The 16423-nt window shown below is 43.2% G+C and overlaps 1 long non-coding RNA gene across 2 annotated transcripts; it reads right to left on the reverse strand.

The window, feature by feature from the left end:
• Positions 1 to 11262: 11262 nt before the first annotated feature.
• Positions 11263 to 15850, reverse strand: LOC310829111. Of its 2 annotated transcripts, none has more exons than XR_014557149.1 (3): positions 15233 to 15850; positions 13636 to 13772; positions 11263 to 12617 (listed from the first exon to the last, which is right to left on the reverse strand). It is a non-coding gene; the product is annotated as an uncharacterized lncRNA (long non-coding RNA). The 2 variants fall into 2 exon arrangements; XR_014557150.1 differs by having other exon boundaries at positions 14533 to 15850.
• Positions 15851 to 16423: the final 573 nt, after the last annotated feature.

Raw genomic sequence — 16423 nt, forward strand, 5'->3', positions numbered from 1 at the left:
TTATGCTGTAAGTCAATCTGACTAGAATGTACAAGAGTGAGATATACATTATAAAATATTATCATTTCCACTCCCACTTGTGATTATAGATGTGATTCCCCCCCCCCCACCTTCTTATGCAGAAAGGCAAGTAATGGAAGGAAAAAGAGGTTTTTCCGCTGTGCTGCAAATAATTCTTTTCTTGACTTCAAGAGGTTGCAGTACTCAATATGTCCACACGAGTGCAGCAGAGGGTTTGGGGGAAAAAACCCTAGCAAATTCAAATTCAGTGGGGAGGGGTAGGAATTGTGAAGACAAATGCATGGGGTGTGGAAATTGCTGCTTTAAACTTAAATTATTCTATTGACAGTAGTTTATGACTGCATTTTATGTGTTTTATTTACATTATGCTGTAAGTCACTCTGAGTATGAATGTAGAAGAGATATAAGTAATAAGTATAATAAATTCTACTTGTGAGCATAACTGGGCCCCCGGCACCTCCCTATGCAGAAAGCCCTCTTGCAACAGATCCACTTAAAAACAACAACAACTGGACTTTTTGCCGTTTCGAAAGTAATGGGCAAATGCATTGAAAAGTGTGGGATGAACATATGAACAAGTGATTAATGGAAAGGGGTGCATTAGCATCGCGCCGGCAAATCTCATTGTCATGCAACTGCCCCAGAAACAAATCTTATGCATATTATGCTGTGAGCCACTCTTGAGTAGAAATTTAGAAGAGTGAGATGTAAATGATAAATTATTATCATTTACGCTTCTAGTTCTGTGACCCCTGCCCTACATCCTTATGCAGTGCTAGCACACTTGCAAAGCTAAGCAGGGTCCAGTATTGTTTCAAATTGAGTGAGGGCCCGTGTGCTATTCCTGAATTGCAGGGGTTTTTGCCAGATGATCCCTTCCAATTCAACGATTCTATGAAATTGAAGTTTGTGTCTGTGCACTGCACATTAAAATTTGACTTTAAGAGGGTGCAGTACTGAATATGTCCACATGGGCGCAGCAGAGGATTAGGAGAAAAACCTTAGCAAGTTCCAAGTTTAGTGGAGAGGGGCAGGAACTGTGAAGACGAACACATGGGGGGGGGGGATGGAAATCACTGTTTTAAGCCTAAATTATTCTGTTAACAATGTATTACTACATTTTTAATGTATTATTGATATATATCCATTTGTCATGGATGCTTTAAGTGAGATTCCTGCATTGTAGAGGGTTGGACTAGACCCTCGGGATCTCTTACAACTTTACAATTGTATGATTCTATGATTATGCTGTCAGCCACTCTGAGTATGAATGTGGAAGAAGGAGATAAAAGTAATAAATGATTCTGATTTTGACTTCTACTTGTGATTGCAGGTGTGACTCTCTACTGCAGCAAACCCCACATATATAATTAAAGCACCTGGACATTTCACAGTTTTTTAAGCAAATGCATTGAAAAGTGATTAATGGGAAGACGTCCCAAGCACCCCACAAGCAAATAAGGATGGATGCTGCATAAACAGGTCATCGGTTTGCATTCCATTTGATGTATTAACAATTAATTGATTTTAAGGTGCTGTCACTCAACATGTCCAGGAGAGGGAAGCAGAGTATTAGGAAAGAGTCTAGCTAGAAGGTTCTGGTTTCGTGGGGAGGGGCAGGGAACTTGCAGAGAAATGAAGGGAATATGACTTTTGACATAGTATTGTAGAGTTGGAAGTGCCCACGAGGATCATCTACTCCAACGCCCTGAAATGCAGGAATCTTATACCCAACGTGGGGTTCAAACTCATGATGCTGAGATTAAGAGCTATCCCTCAGATATCCTACTGCTATTTCATTTATTAAATGTATTCTCCCCTCCTTCCTCCCAACACACTGGTGATACAACAATGCGAGAAAGAAGAACATATTTAGAAACAATTAAAGATGCTTAGAAACAATTTAGCAGGTAAAAACAATTGGAACAATAACACCTAAAACATGTTTTGTGAATGCCCTGTAATATACAGGAATGGTGGAAGTGAACCGAGTGTTTACGAACTGGGAGCGTCTGTTTAAACCATTTCTGCTGCATGCCTGGAAGTGACCTGCAGGTGGCATAAGGGAGGTGGGTGTTTTGGGGTGTATTTTAGTTTAATTCACACATCAAGCCTTTTGAGTTCACAAATCCATGGCTGTGTCCCCTTGGACGGGGGTTGCAAACTGGGCACAGTTGTGCCTCCCTTGCCACATTTCACTTTCCTTGGTAGTTGCTCCCCTAAACGTTTTTAAGGAACAGGGTTCCAAGCTCTATTCCAGCCGGCAAATATTTCAGCCATTGCTGCTGCTCTCAAGCTGTCGACCAGCAGGTGGCATTACAAGGGCCTGGACCATTTCATGCCCATAGGGCCTTCCAGACATGCTCTGAAAGCCCTTGGTCAGATATATTAGAAGTGACCAGATTTACTGAGTAAACGTACAATTGTAAAATAAAAACAGCCCAAATTCCCCTGTGAAAGAACAAACGTTTGCGTCGGTTAACCCCCTTGCCAATGTCCCCTCAGGAATGGCGGCAAAGGCTTTCACTGGAATCACATGGAGATGCTCAGTAATCAAAATACTGTATTAAAACCAAATTTTATAAAATGGATTCTGAGATTGTGCCTGTGCCAGTATAGCAGGAGAGGGGTGCCCATGTGCTGCTTCAGGATGCAAGTGTGTCCAGTATGTCCCATGGTCTCTTTAAAAAGCCCTCAGTAAATGTCCCCTCAAAACTCCAGGACATATGAGGTCAGAGGGCCTGTCCCCACCATTTTTTGTTCTTGTGTTATGCCACACCCCTGCAGCTGCCATTTTGTGTCATGCCACATACCTATGGTAGCCATTTTGTCTTGTGCCACATACAAAACAGCAGCCATTTTATATTGTTACACACACACACACACACACACACACACACACACAGCAGCCATTTTGTCTTGTGCCCCCCCAAACAAACACCACAGCAACCATTTTGTCTTGAGCCACACACACACACCTCACAGCAGCCATTTTATATTGTGCCCCCCCAACATGAGCAGCCATTTTATCTTGTGGCACCCCCCCCCCCCAGCAAGCATTTTGTCTTGAGCCACACATCCACCACAGCAGCCATTTTGTGACTGGCACCCATGGCACTTTCTCAAAACCCCAAATGTGCCCTGTGTGGTAGAGGAATTAAATGCTAACTGACCCTACCAAATGTGACAACCAGTCAGGCCTTGGGAAGGGGACAGTGACATTTAGGCACTGGAGGTTTACAAAACCTGTCATTTCAATTGTTGTTTTTGGATACAATAACCTTGCAAGAGATTTCTTGTTGCCCGTTTCCCTCGACATGCTCCGGGGAGGAATATGCATTTAATACAGAAATATAAACAACTAACTGGAGGCTCAGACGGGTTTTTTGGCTGAGGCCTCATCCGAACTATACATTTAAAGCGCTATGATATCTCTTTATGCACTCATGGCTTCTCCCAAAGAATCCTTAGGATTGTAGTTTGCTAAGGGTGCTGAGAATTGTTAGGAGACCCCTTTATGCAAAGACAGCTGCCAGGATGCTTATAGCAAAAAATTGGAAAGGGAGAAAAATTCCATCAATGAAAGAATGGCAAATTAAGTTTTGTGAATATATAAATCTGGCAAGACTCACAGCATTCATAAGGGGACAATCAGACCAGAAATTATTAAAAGAATGGGGATGTGCTAAAGAATATATGGAAAAAAAAAAAACATTGTTCTGGAGTAAGCATATTGGTATGTAATGAATGATGCTTTGCAGGGTTAAAGAAAAAGAAAAATGGTGTAAAAAGTATAAAGATAGAAGTAATCTACATTAGACACAACAATTTAGAAAGAGTAAAAAATTTGAGGTCTTAGAACAAAGGAAGGAAGTCAATATGTGTATATGTATGTAATGACTAGATTAGAATGAAGATATGGTTTTATTTGTAGATGTGTGCCTTTTATTTTTTGTGTTCTGTTTTTCTTTCTTGTTTGTATAGTTTTATTTTGGATTCGATGTTTGTAATTTTTGTTGTAATTTTGCATTGAAAATAAAATTTATATATAAAAAGGAAACCCCTATTCCCCTCACAGAGTTAGGGGGTGGGTGTGCTAGGTGTTCATCTGGGGTGCTGAGCTAAGCTCAGTGGCTGGGCTTCCCCCCATGTACTGTCTGCAGTGAGCTAAAGTGGAAAAACCAAATGCCTGCACTGAGCTGAGGAGGGAGCCAAGTTGCATTTTTTGAGTTTGTTCTCAGACGTTCTCGCATAGCTCAGTCAGTAGAGCATGAGATTCTTAATCTCAAGGTTGTGCATTGGGGAAAAAAGTTTTGGGGCACTTGTAAAACAAAAGAAGAGGGGGGGGGGGAAGCAGCAAGTGAAGAAGATTGAAGTGGATGCTACAGCTTGGGAGGCTAGTCTATACCAGAAGAATAAGAAATCAAGATAACAAACTTATTATAAAAGAATGAAAATGGTTCGTTGAATATTTACAGATAAATTGCAAACAGATTAAAAACATTGGCAGGTTTATAGTAATAACCTGCAGTTTCATAAGGCTATTTATTTAAAGTGGATAATTAAATGAGTAAGTTAAATGAATTTGGATATGTTAAAAAAATAATTTAAGGGACAGCAGAAAGAGGGGGAAGGAAGTCAAACTTTGAAATGTTAAAATGATTGTAAAATTAATGAAATGTGTAAACTTGAAAAGTATAAATAAAAACTTTTTTAAAAGTATATAGTGATCATTTTATTTGCATGCTGCTTTTCCATAGTTCAAGCCATTCCCAAGGCGGCTTATAACATGGAAAAAGTTACACAATTACAAACATAATAAAAGTTGTCATAACAATCAATAAAACAAAGTACACAACCGAACTGAAACAATTTCCACATAAATCACAAGATCTAAAATAAAGATGTGAAACATGACTATCCGTAACAGCAACAACCCCCATAACGAAAAGAAACCTAAAAGGTACCCCAGCCTGAGAGCCTGTCCCTTTACTGCTAGTGATACACAAGACTAATTTCTGCGTGATATTAAAGTACAGGTTCTTGTATAAATAAATAAAAAGATTTCTATATATTGCACATAAATGGAAGACTATAGCACTCCAAGAGGGTGCCTACTTGTTGCAAATGAGTAAGGGAGTGTTGGTGCTCAGAGAGGAGAACTTGCAGGAGGAGCCATTTTGTGTGTGTGCAGAACATAATAAAGCACATTGGCCCATGACTCCATGAGAGTAATCCTTTGAGAGCCACCCCACAAGATGAAAGCTTCCCTGGGGATCCTGAAACTGTAGGAATGCACTGAAAACAGAACAGTGCAAAGAAGAGGTAGCTCAGTTTGTGGAGACCTTCTCATAGACACTGCAGGGGATGGGGGGGAAGTCTGGGAGAAGCAGGCTTGTTTTGCAATCCTGCACAAGCCACACAACTTGGTAACGCTACAAAGCTGCAGACCTGCCTGGAGGGGGCAATTTGGGGGCCCGCACAAACCAGGGTTCCTTGGTTCCTGCATATACCATTGACCACCAATGGTGAGTGAGCGCCTAAGATTTCCAGGGATGTTGCCACTGGAGAGTAATTTTTCTGTGGCCACAGAAAAAGGCGCATTATTGGTGTGAGGCCAGGCCTTCCTTCTTGAGAAGGCCACAGCCAGTAAGACCTATGAGGCTGAGTGCTGTTGTGGCAGAAGGAAACTCTGCTACAATGGGGTTGGGATTTGGAGGAGGTACTCAGGGTGAGGAGCAGCCGCAGAATTTGAAAATTTGTCGTCCGTGAATGCAGTGATTATTGCATGTCGGCCTGAGCTTTTGTGCGTGCATGCATGGGCCCTTGTAGGGGTGTGGCAGCAGAAGGGCCCCAAAGATCACACCTGCTCCAGGTGCCATAAACCCTTTGGAAAGCTGACCACAGTAGGAGGCACTCCTTGCCCAGGGCACTGTTTCTCCAGGGCTGGCTTTGCTTATAAGTCCCCGAGTGGAAATCTCCAGGGAAATCTGGGAATTGTAGTTCTGTGAGGGGAATAGTGGTCTCCTATCAAGTCTCAGTGCCCCGAGCAGACTGCAGTTTCCAGGAATCATTCAGGGGAGCTATGACTGTTCAGTGTTGTACCGTAATGCTTTGAAGGTAATTTTGGCCAGTAATCTCAGGTCATTTTGCACTCATTGGCTGGAGGACCTGGGTTTGAGTTTGAGTTCACTGTATTGAGGCAATAGTTAACATGGTCGTTTTGTGACGAAGTAGTTGCAACAAACAACAGTTCTCTGCTGGAGTCCTCTCAGCCATGCAGTGGGTACACTTCCACCATTGTTCAGGCATCATCTCCAAACTCCCACCCTAATCCCTCTTGTAAAGAGATGTCTGCAAATCATTACAATCACTCCAGGCAGAATGTTGTTTGCAGATTTCCCTCCTTATATATCTATAAGAAAAAGGACTAGAGGTTGATACTGTGTACACACCATACACTTCAAGACATGCCCCCCCCCCGCAATAATCATGGGAACTGCAGTTCACCCTTTCATAGCGCTACAATTCCCAACACCCTTAAACTACAACATATTCTGGAAGAAGCAGGCCACTGAGTATCAGTAATGATTAGTATAAACCCAAAGTGTTCTTTACAGGGGTGCTTTTCTGGCAAAAACAAGCAGGGAAGTGAAACTGAGGACAGGAGTCATTTCGAGAGTTTACAGTGCTTGTAAGGAGTTTGCACATGGTGAGCTAAAGTTTGTTGTTGTACGCTTGAAGCTGACTCCTGTTCAGGATTACTTGGAAATAAACCCCTCTGCATTTGGAGCGGGGCAGGGCTCACTCCCTGTTCCATGTAAGTGTGCATGGTGCTAAGAAGCCATAGACTGCAAGCTCTCATGTAAACAACAACAGCCCACTAAACTTTAGGGGTAGTTAACATATTGTCCAGTATGGCCCTTACTTCCAAGCAAGCATGCGTAAGATTGATCTGTTAGGGTAATGATTCCCCAACTGTGGACCGTAGACTGCCAGTGGTCTGCGAGTTTCATTCAGATGGTTCATGGCGTGTCTTCAAAAATAGTTTCAAATCACACAGCATCTAGCCCAGTGTATTTCAACTGATACAACAGGGGGAAAACCATTAAGAAGTCCACCAAGACTGTCCGCAATTTTCAAGTGGTTCATTGCGTGTGTGTATGCCTAGAGAGGCGGGGAGAGTTTGGCAACCATTGTGCTAGAGTTCATCCGCACCAACTGTGTAGATCACCCTCGTACTACTCTGACTGTCATGGCTTTCCCCATAGAATCCTGGGAACTGTAGTTTGTTAAGGCGACTGGGGATTCTCTTAACAGCGCTCAGCACCCTTAAAAACTACAGTTCCCAGGGTTCTTTGGGGGGGGGTAAGCCATGACTATCAGCAGTGGAAGAGTGCTTTAAAAGGTATGGCTGTGAGCTTTTGTCTCCTAGAAAGTAAAGTTTGGAGCAGCAAACCTTACACCCATTCTGAGGTGATCGTGGGTGGCTGTGGAAAATCTGCTCTTTTGGGGGCTTTCCCCATGTTCATTTCTCTTCACACGATCTGCGAATGCCGTTATATATTTGTGCCTTGCTTTTCTTCCCAGGATCTCAAGTCTGCGTCCATCGCCATCTCCTTCCACCCTTTTATCTTCACTTGGCAGATTAAACTGAGTTAGTACATGTACCCAGGCATAGATTGTCTTTCTCACAGATTGCCTGTTGGGATGGTGGGGAGAAAGCACGACCCCCCCCCCCAGTGCAACTGGCCTGAGAAAACCTGTTAGCAGGATTGTGCGGTGCAAAGTGTGGTGTGTGTGGTGCAAAGACCTGCAATTCACACCACTCTTTCAAAGCACATTTTCCCCTCTCAAGGAATTCTGGGCACTGTCCTGCGTTAAATTGGACGATGAGGGAGAGAGTGAGTTAGGACAGTGCCTCTCCTTTACAGCCAGGCATTCCCGAGTTTAGCTTGTTGTTTATCTGGTTTATAACAAAGTAAGCAGGCAACATTTTCTAATTGCGTGCTAGATGTGCTGTCTGCCCCCTATTCGCTTACTGTAGATTGGGTGGGGGGCGCAAGGTCAGAACTCAGGAGCAGAGCATCTGCTTTGCCCGCAGAAAGTCCCTGGTTCAACCCAGGTCTGTGGCAGACCACCAGGCCTCCTCTCCTTTAACTGGGGGCAGCCATTCCACCAGACTGCCTCAGTAGGGGAGATACAGGAAGCAGAGCTTGTTCCACCAGTTTTGCCAAAAGCACCAGCTCCATCAGGCACTTCTTACCCCTGAACTGTGCCAGCTGGATGTGAAGAAAGACAGTCAGTTAGGATTACCCCAAAAACCCTAAAAACTGTTTGAGAATCGCCCCCCCTCAAAGCCTCACCTCAAGCATTTTTAAAACTGCATTTCCTCTAAGACAAAAAGCATTAGCTAAGCATATTCCTCTTGCTGTAACTAAAAGACTGCAACAAAGGTAGAGAACAGAGTCCATTGTTTTCTCAGAGCCTTTTTGTTTCTCAGGCCTTTGGCCTTGCTAAAACCAGATTGCAACTTACTTTCTCTCCAGGAACCATGCCAAAGCACGAGAATGAAACATAACTGGAACACTCTGAAACCCCCTTGGTTTCCCTTTCCTGGGAATGGCGCCAAGAGTCCAAAAGAGTCCCAAGACAGGGGAGCATTCTGTTCATGCTCAGAGGAACTCATGGGCAGGACTCTTGAAGAAGGAGGAGAAAAGGGGAGGTAAGGGGAATATATACTCTGTTCAAATGACTGTGCTCGTGCTTGTTTGTGAACTGTCACACTTGCTCCTTCTACCAGTTCATGGATGGTAGAAATAAAGCTTTTTCTCCAAAACTATTCCTTGAGTGTCTGTTGACTCCCCTTTTCCCTTTCCCGGGCGCAATATTTTTCCCACCCGAGGGCAAAGCCTCATAAGGCTACAGTTGCAGAGCAGGTCCCTGAGTTTCATTTCCCCCCTCTTCTCTCCCTGTCCCTTTCCCCTTGTGTGCCTTTTGTTTTAGGTTGAATGCCTGTAGGCAGGGACTGTCTTGTTTCTGCAGGGCAAACAGAAAATACAGTGGTACCTCTGGTTAAGTTCCGGAGGTCCATTCTTAACCTGAAACTGTTCTTAACCTGAAGCACCACTTTAGCTAATGGGGCCTCCTGCTGCCGCCGTGCCACTGGAGTACGATTTCTGTTCTCATCCTGAAGCAAAGTTCTTAACCCGAGGTACTATTTCTGGGTTAGCGGAGTCTGTAACCTGAAGCGTATGTAACCCCAGGTACCACTGTACACACCACAATTTCCCCACTGCGTAAATCATGTTCAGAATACCACAACACACACGTAACTGGCTGTAAAGTAACGTAACATTAACATTATATATAATGTTTTACATATAATAAAACTGTAATCTAATCACATCAAAAATTATATGATTGATTAGAATCTTCAGTGTTTCCCAACCTTGGGTCTTCAACTGTTTTCGGACTACAATTCCCATCACCCCTGACCACTGATCTTGCTAGCTAGGGATGATGGGAGTTGGAGTCCAGAAATAGGTGGAGACCCAAGGTTGGGAAACACTGGATTAGATTACAGTTTTATTATATATAATGTTATGCTACTTTACAGCCAGTTATGTGTGTGTTGGGGCAAACCGAAAATGGCTTGGACCCTTTGCCTAGAGAGCATGGAACAAGCAGAAAACCTCTTGGACTCATGCTTTGTAGACACAGGACAAGCGAATTGTGGATGAGCCCTTGGTACAAGGCAGCTTCCTCTGTTCACACAACCTATGCTGACACAGTCCTTGGGATGAAGAGGTCTTGTTCAATTGCCATTCATTCAATTTAAAACATATGCGGAAGACCCTGTGACTGGAAGTTAGGACAGTGACGAATGTGATGGTATTAGCTGCTTTGAAACCCACCCTGACCAGCCTGAGACTTCCATTTCTCCTCTGCATTCATTCCTCTGGGCCTTCTGATATATCTCCTGGCTTGGGTTGGTTATGGGGGAGCATGCAAACCTCTCAGTTGCTGTGATATAAGGGATAAAAGACTACACACATTTTTTATGAATCAATATTGGACAAAACAAAACTTCTCCCATCCAGTATCTGTGACAGGCATTTTTTTGGGGGGGTGCCTCATGGATGGGCACATTTGTTGAAGGAGTTCTTTTTCAGTCATGCCACTGTGACCTCTTTAGCTGAGAGCAGTACCCAGAATCCTTTGCTGGTGCTGCTGTTGTGTGCGCCACTTGCTCCTCACTGCATGGCCGCTTCTGCGATGCAAATGTCGCTCTCTCACATGCTTAGAAGATGTTTACCGTACACCCGGCCCAGCTGGATCCCACCCAGCCCCCAAGGCCCTACTCCTCCCCTCGCGGTTTCACACTGTGGGGTAATTATAGCCTCGTGTTGGTGAGTTTTGAAACCGAGAGGCGCTAAGAATAGCAACAGAAAAACGTCCTGCAAGATGACGTTTCCTGAAGCTTCAGTTTCTTGTATCTCATCTCTCATCCTCTCCTTTTTCCATTGTAAAGGTCTGCTCTTTCCAGCCTCCTCTGCTTGGCCAGAGTCATTCCATTCACATGTGCTTCCTATTATGGGCCTGGTCCACACACATGGGTGTAGTCAAGGGGGGGGGGGCAGGGAAGGACATTTGCCCCCCCCCCAGTCAATGAAAATGCATAGCAAACTAAGGTTCTGCCTACCCCTCACACAAGGGCTGTCCCCATGTCTGCACATGTAGTATTATGGGGTGGGAGGATACTGAAAGTGGTTGCATGGACTTCCCTGGGGTACCCAATATGGTGCCCTCCATATCTTGTGGACTGCAGCTCCTGGTCATAGATCAGGGATGATGGGAGTTGGAAGTTCACAGCATCTAGAGAGCACCACATTACATACTTTTGGACTACCCATCAGATTATAGGTGGTGGATGCCATTTTTAAACACTCTGCTTTGTTCAACCAACCTACCTACCTACCTACCTGTAAATCAAAAGCTAGCACAACAGGTTGGACCTGGAATTTTTTTCTTTTCAGTTGTGCTAGCAGAGAGTCCCCCCCCCCCACACTTCCATCTCTTGTAAGAGAACAATGAAAACGTTATCTTCCACCTCATCCTGACCTCATTCTGCTCCTTGTGTGGGCCCAGACTTCCTCCTTGGAAGCATCATATTGCGACTTTCGCTCCAGGTCTCTGATGGGTCTGTTTCATTGGAATAAGGTCACGGGAGGCTTTCCCCAGTTTTGTGATGTATGGTTTATTTACATGCATATACAGGGATTGGAAGGTTCACATCATTAGCACTTCTTGCATATTGTTTCTAGGATGCTTGTGCACTAAAAACAGTAATGATCGCAAAACCTGCATCAACTGGAAAGGCCCTCGAAGGATATCTAGCCGAGCCCCCTAATGGCCCAGAAATCTATTGCTGTACAATCCCAGATAGGTAGCTATTCTCTGCTTAACAACCTCCAATAAATGAGTATGCAATATATTAAGGGATGGGTAGTCACTGATAGTTTGAAGACCATAGACTGCATCCTATGCTAGACTTACTCAAAGTAGACCAGTTGACGTTAATGGGCATGCCTACCTTAGTTTAAGTTGGTCTTATCTGAGTAGAACTTGGCTGGCTACAATCCCGTGGCAGTAAGGAAATGGTGTGTAAGAGATGGGTAAAAGAGCTGGCTTATTTGAGCGTATCGCATGCACGTAGATAGATAAGGATATTTATTTCATATGGTTAAAGAGGCCTGGCAAAGATACTGGAAAGTGGAGTTTCACATCTCTGAAGTTAGAAGCCAGATAGTGTCAGGCATGTTGGAGCTAGAGACACCAGACATTCATTCGTTTAAAAAAGCAAAAGCTGCCAGGATGGTATGCATCTCAAACATGAAGACTAGATTCAAAAGAATGAAATATTTAAAAGCACACAATAAGATATATATATACACACACATGCACACTAAATCTAAAATAGTAAAAAAAAATGTTTAAAACCCCCCACAAAATAAGAGCAGTAAAAGCAACAATAAGAGTAAAACTACCACTGCTTAAAAGCCTGGGAGTAGAATGTATTATTCACCTGTTAGTATTTATTCACCTGTGCCAGCAGAATATCTCTAGGGAGACCATTCCACAACAGGGACACCACCACTGAAAAGGCATATTTTTATTTGTGGGGGTGACTGTCCTTTGGTTCTTTACTGGGTGGAAGAAGCAGATGTTTCTCTTGGTGGAAGCAGTTAAGATATCGGGCCCCATAAAAGTGTTTCCTTTTGAAGGCACTGTCCCAACACATGCCATTCAGGATAATTGCCTCCCCCTAAGACAATCGCTGTGCTGAAAGGGCCTCATCACTTGCCAGGAGAGAAGTAGGAGCTGAATAAGATAGGAAATGAGAGAAGGCCTTGGATGTTGACATGTGAGATGAAGCTGCAGGTCCAAACAGTGGCTTCCTCTTTGCACCTTTGAAAATGGAGGATGAGATTCCTAGGAAAATGCTCCTAGAATGTTTGTGGGATGACATTCTTGTATTCCGGGCCTACAGGCTGCTTCTTCAGGTCTGCCACAGTGGAGAAAATCCATTTTACCTGTTGGGATGGAGGGTGAAGAGTGGGGGAGAGAGGACAGGGGTGAGTGTTGAACAGGGCTGGGGAACCTTTTTTGTCTGGTGGACCAGATCCTTATCTGCCCACCCCAGAAGGCATAATTTAACAGGTAGATGGGGGCTCCCACGTGTCAGTCACCTGATGTCTTAGGTACATCAGGTGATGCTGCATTTTGAAACACTGACTGTTGGGATTTCAGACAGATATATAGATAGATAGATAGAAAGAAAATAACTTTACAGGGTTTTTTAAAGCCCTTTTGCAAACAGTCTTCTTTGACACTTCAAAAATGTCGTAACTTGCCTACATTAGCAAGAGGTTATTTAGAAGCAAAACTCTTTCAGCCAACCAATGGCTGAAGGAATGTTCAAATGCAGTCTGTGTAAAAAGGACTTTTACCTAAGTTATCTTGAATGTACTGTTATTACACTTTCCCCATTTTAAGATATTTCTTTTCTTCCACATTAAAATGCCACATAAATAACATTTTCCTCAAACAAATGCAGTGTTTTAGTTTTTTTTAATTACAGCCCTTTGCCTTGAGCCTTTCAGACTCCACTTATGATCCAGAGTGGTAGCAGATCCTTGGAAGTTTCCACAAGTTCTGGACCCTATAGAGGTTTGTTAAAGAGGAAGGAGAGCAGGTTAGGAGGTTAAAGAAATAGGCTGCCTACATACCATACATTTAAAGCACATGCCTTCCCTCAAATAATCATGAGAATTGTGGTTTGCTAAGGCTGCTGGGAGATAAATAAATGTGAGGAATAAATGACAGTTCCCAGGATTCTCTGGGGGGCTTTAGATGTGTGTGCAACCTATATTTTAGATGTGTGTGTAACCTATATTCTACGCCCCTCTCTCCTCCCCAGCAAGCAGCGAATGATACATATATTTTAAACACTTATCTCTTGGGTTTTAGTTGTTGTTTTCTTCCTCCTTCGGGCTCTCTCACTGCCGAATGCAAATGCTGATATGTGTTTTCCCCTTCCTTTCCCCTCACCTTGAAGAGTGTCATTGTGGTGCTGTAACACACACTGATGAGGAAGAGAATGAAGAAAACCAAGATGGTGGTCCATAATTTTTCCAGTTCCTCTTCGACCTCATCACTGAGATCAACCTCTGTCGATATTATTATCACTGTGGGGAAGAAAGAGACGCCATTCTCAGTGTTCATAAATATAAAATTCCCCAATATGAATAGTCCATCTATCTATTGACCCACAAGTATAGCCATCTACTTCTGAATCCCATCATTCTGCATAAATATGGAGCCTGCCTTCCCCTAGAATATGATTGTACAGTGGCACCTTGGTTTAAGAACTTAATCCGTTCCGGAAGTCCATTCTTAAACAAAAGCGTTCTTAAACCAAGGTGTGCTTTCCCATAGCAGCGGGGGACTCAATTTACAAATGGAACACACTCAACAAGAAGCGGAACATGTTCTGTTTCCAAGGCAAAGTTCACAAACCAAAACACCTACTTCCGGGTTTGCAGTGTTCTTAATCCAAGTTGTTCATAAACCAAGCTGTTCTTAAACCAAGGTACCACTGTACTTAACTCTTATGGAGGGTCATGCAAATGTTTGTTCCCATCTAGTCTTATCTTTAATGTTATACAGGTGTCAGATAATCCTTTTCATCCACACTTCATTCATGGATTCCGTATTATTATTTTAGTCTGATGGCAACTATGAAGCCTATGATGCACTGTGAGTAGATCTAGTGTTGGTTTGTCTCCAAATTCTACATAACATGAAGTATAATAATCTAAATTTTGTACTAGTGGTTTGGGGAACACATCTGTTCACCCCATGTGACATTTAGGCCAAGGCATACAAAGTAGGTTAACTCTCATGAAAGCTCTCCCTCCCTTCATTTCTTGTCTCACTCTGGTTCACCCATTTCTTCTGGGTTTATTTCTCATGTCTCTAGGGCACCCTTTTGGCCATGTTACTGAGCATCTGAGTATTACAAATCTGCAGAGGCGATGAAAACAGTTGCTAGACATGTTTGCCACATGGCAAAGTGGATCCTATCCTTGATGGCGACAACGAGGCATTGGGAACGACAGGATTAAATAATCCCATGAAAAACTTGTGGTATTTGGAGACAGCAGAGATATCTTAATTCAGCCTTAATAAGCTTATTTTATGAGGGAGCGAGTTGTTTTAGAAAGGCCACGCAGTGAGCTTCATGGTTGAGCAGGGATTTGAATCTGGAGGCCTAGCCACCAAACCCAACACCAACAAGGACACTAAACATGGCAGTGGTTAACCTTGGTGTAGAAGTAGCCAAGCATTTGGTGGGAACAGTGTAGATAAAAGAAGTTTGCGAGTCTCTGTATGTTAAGTCTGTTGGAAATGCATTCAGTGCATGACTTGAAGGCGTTGGTTCTGCTATTAGTCTTGGTGACAGCAGACTCTGGAGATTCCTGTCATTTGGGACTTAGCTGTCCATGAGAAAGGCAGCTGAGATTTGACAGCTGGAGGAGAGGTAGAGATGCATGGTTCTGAAGGCTTCCCCCCACTAGCTGAATAGATCTGACCTAAGAAAGACAAATCTCTGTTTTATTTCATAAACTGGTTTTGCCCTGTTTACCTCAGTACAGTATTATCTGTCTCCTTTCTCTCTGAATTCTCTCTGCTTTATTTTAATCACTTTGCTAACAAAGTCAAGAGGCCACATATAAGGCACAAATATCCTATGACTGGCTTAACTTTCGTAATGCAAGAAACACATCTCTTACAACTGCGGCTTCTAAAGAGCTGTCTCAAATAAGGGCTGGCCACTTTCTTTCCACATGAGGGCATAATGAATTTTGCGTGCACATGTTCATTTATCCATGCTCTTCTCTATCGGCATGTGGATATTTTAGGTTGGTTTTGTGCCACCCATCTCTTTGTTTGCTCTGTTGGCCCTAAATAGTTTTCTCTTATACATTCAAATGCAAAAAAATTGCCCAAATCCCTAGGTACCAGTGTCAAGCTGTTACATCTTTTACGATGTTTCTAGCCTTGTTAGGTGAACAAGGGCACACTCTGTGCTTGAGGTCTTGTGTCTATTCCTGAGTCATTTTTTAAGGCAGTATCTGAGGCAAAGTTCACAAGCCCCTTAAGTCAAAGGAAATGTTACTTTCAATTCTTTCACTCCGCAGTGTGTGAGCACTCCATTCATCTGGCCTGAATGCTTTGTGAATTTGGATTTCCTTGCTTCCTACAAGAGACTGTCACTGGCTTGCGGGGGTTAGGGGGTCAGGGGAGAAAGATGCCTCACTTTCCCTATAAGACCCCTTACACACACACACACCCATTTCCAAATTCTACTTCTTCTAACCTTTACCGCCACCAATATTTCACAAAGAAAACGTTATCCAATTATTTTTTGGCCAACCTCTGACGCCAGCTTTTACATCATATGCTTTGTATCTGTTTGATGGGGGAAGTGGGATGAGGGAGGAGATATCAGAAAACATAATTTTCTGTTGCCCTTCCTCTCTCTGTAAATAGATTGCAAGAAAGTGACTATACTGACCAAAGCTTGCCTTTAATTTTTTTTTTTAGAATATGACAGGAAATTGTAAAATACATCTGTTTCTCTGCCATTTTGTCTCTTACTTTTTAGTGTTTCTTTTATATAAAAAATCCTGTGGTGTGCATGTGTGTCTGTGTGTTCCGTTTGAGACCATGCAATGCATCTTTATATGTCCTTGCAGTATGACCGACTGAAACACTTTAGTCTGCTTTTGCTCTCCGAAATGGAAAGCGAGTGTGCCCTTCTGAGCATGTGCAG

Source organism: Podarcis gaigeae (genome assembly GCF_964106915.1).
Source record: "Podarcis gaigeae genome assembly, chromosome: 13".
Classification (NCBI taxonomy): Eukaryota; Metazoa; Chordata; class Lepidosauria; order Squamata; family Lacertidae; genus Podarcis; species Podarcis gaigeae.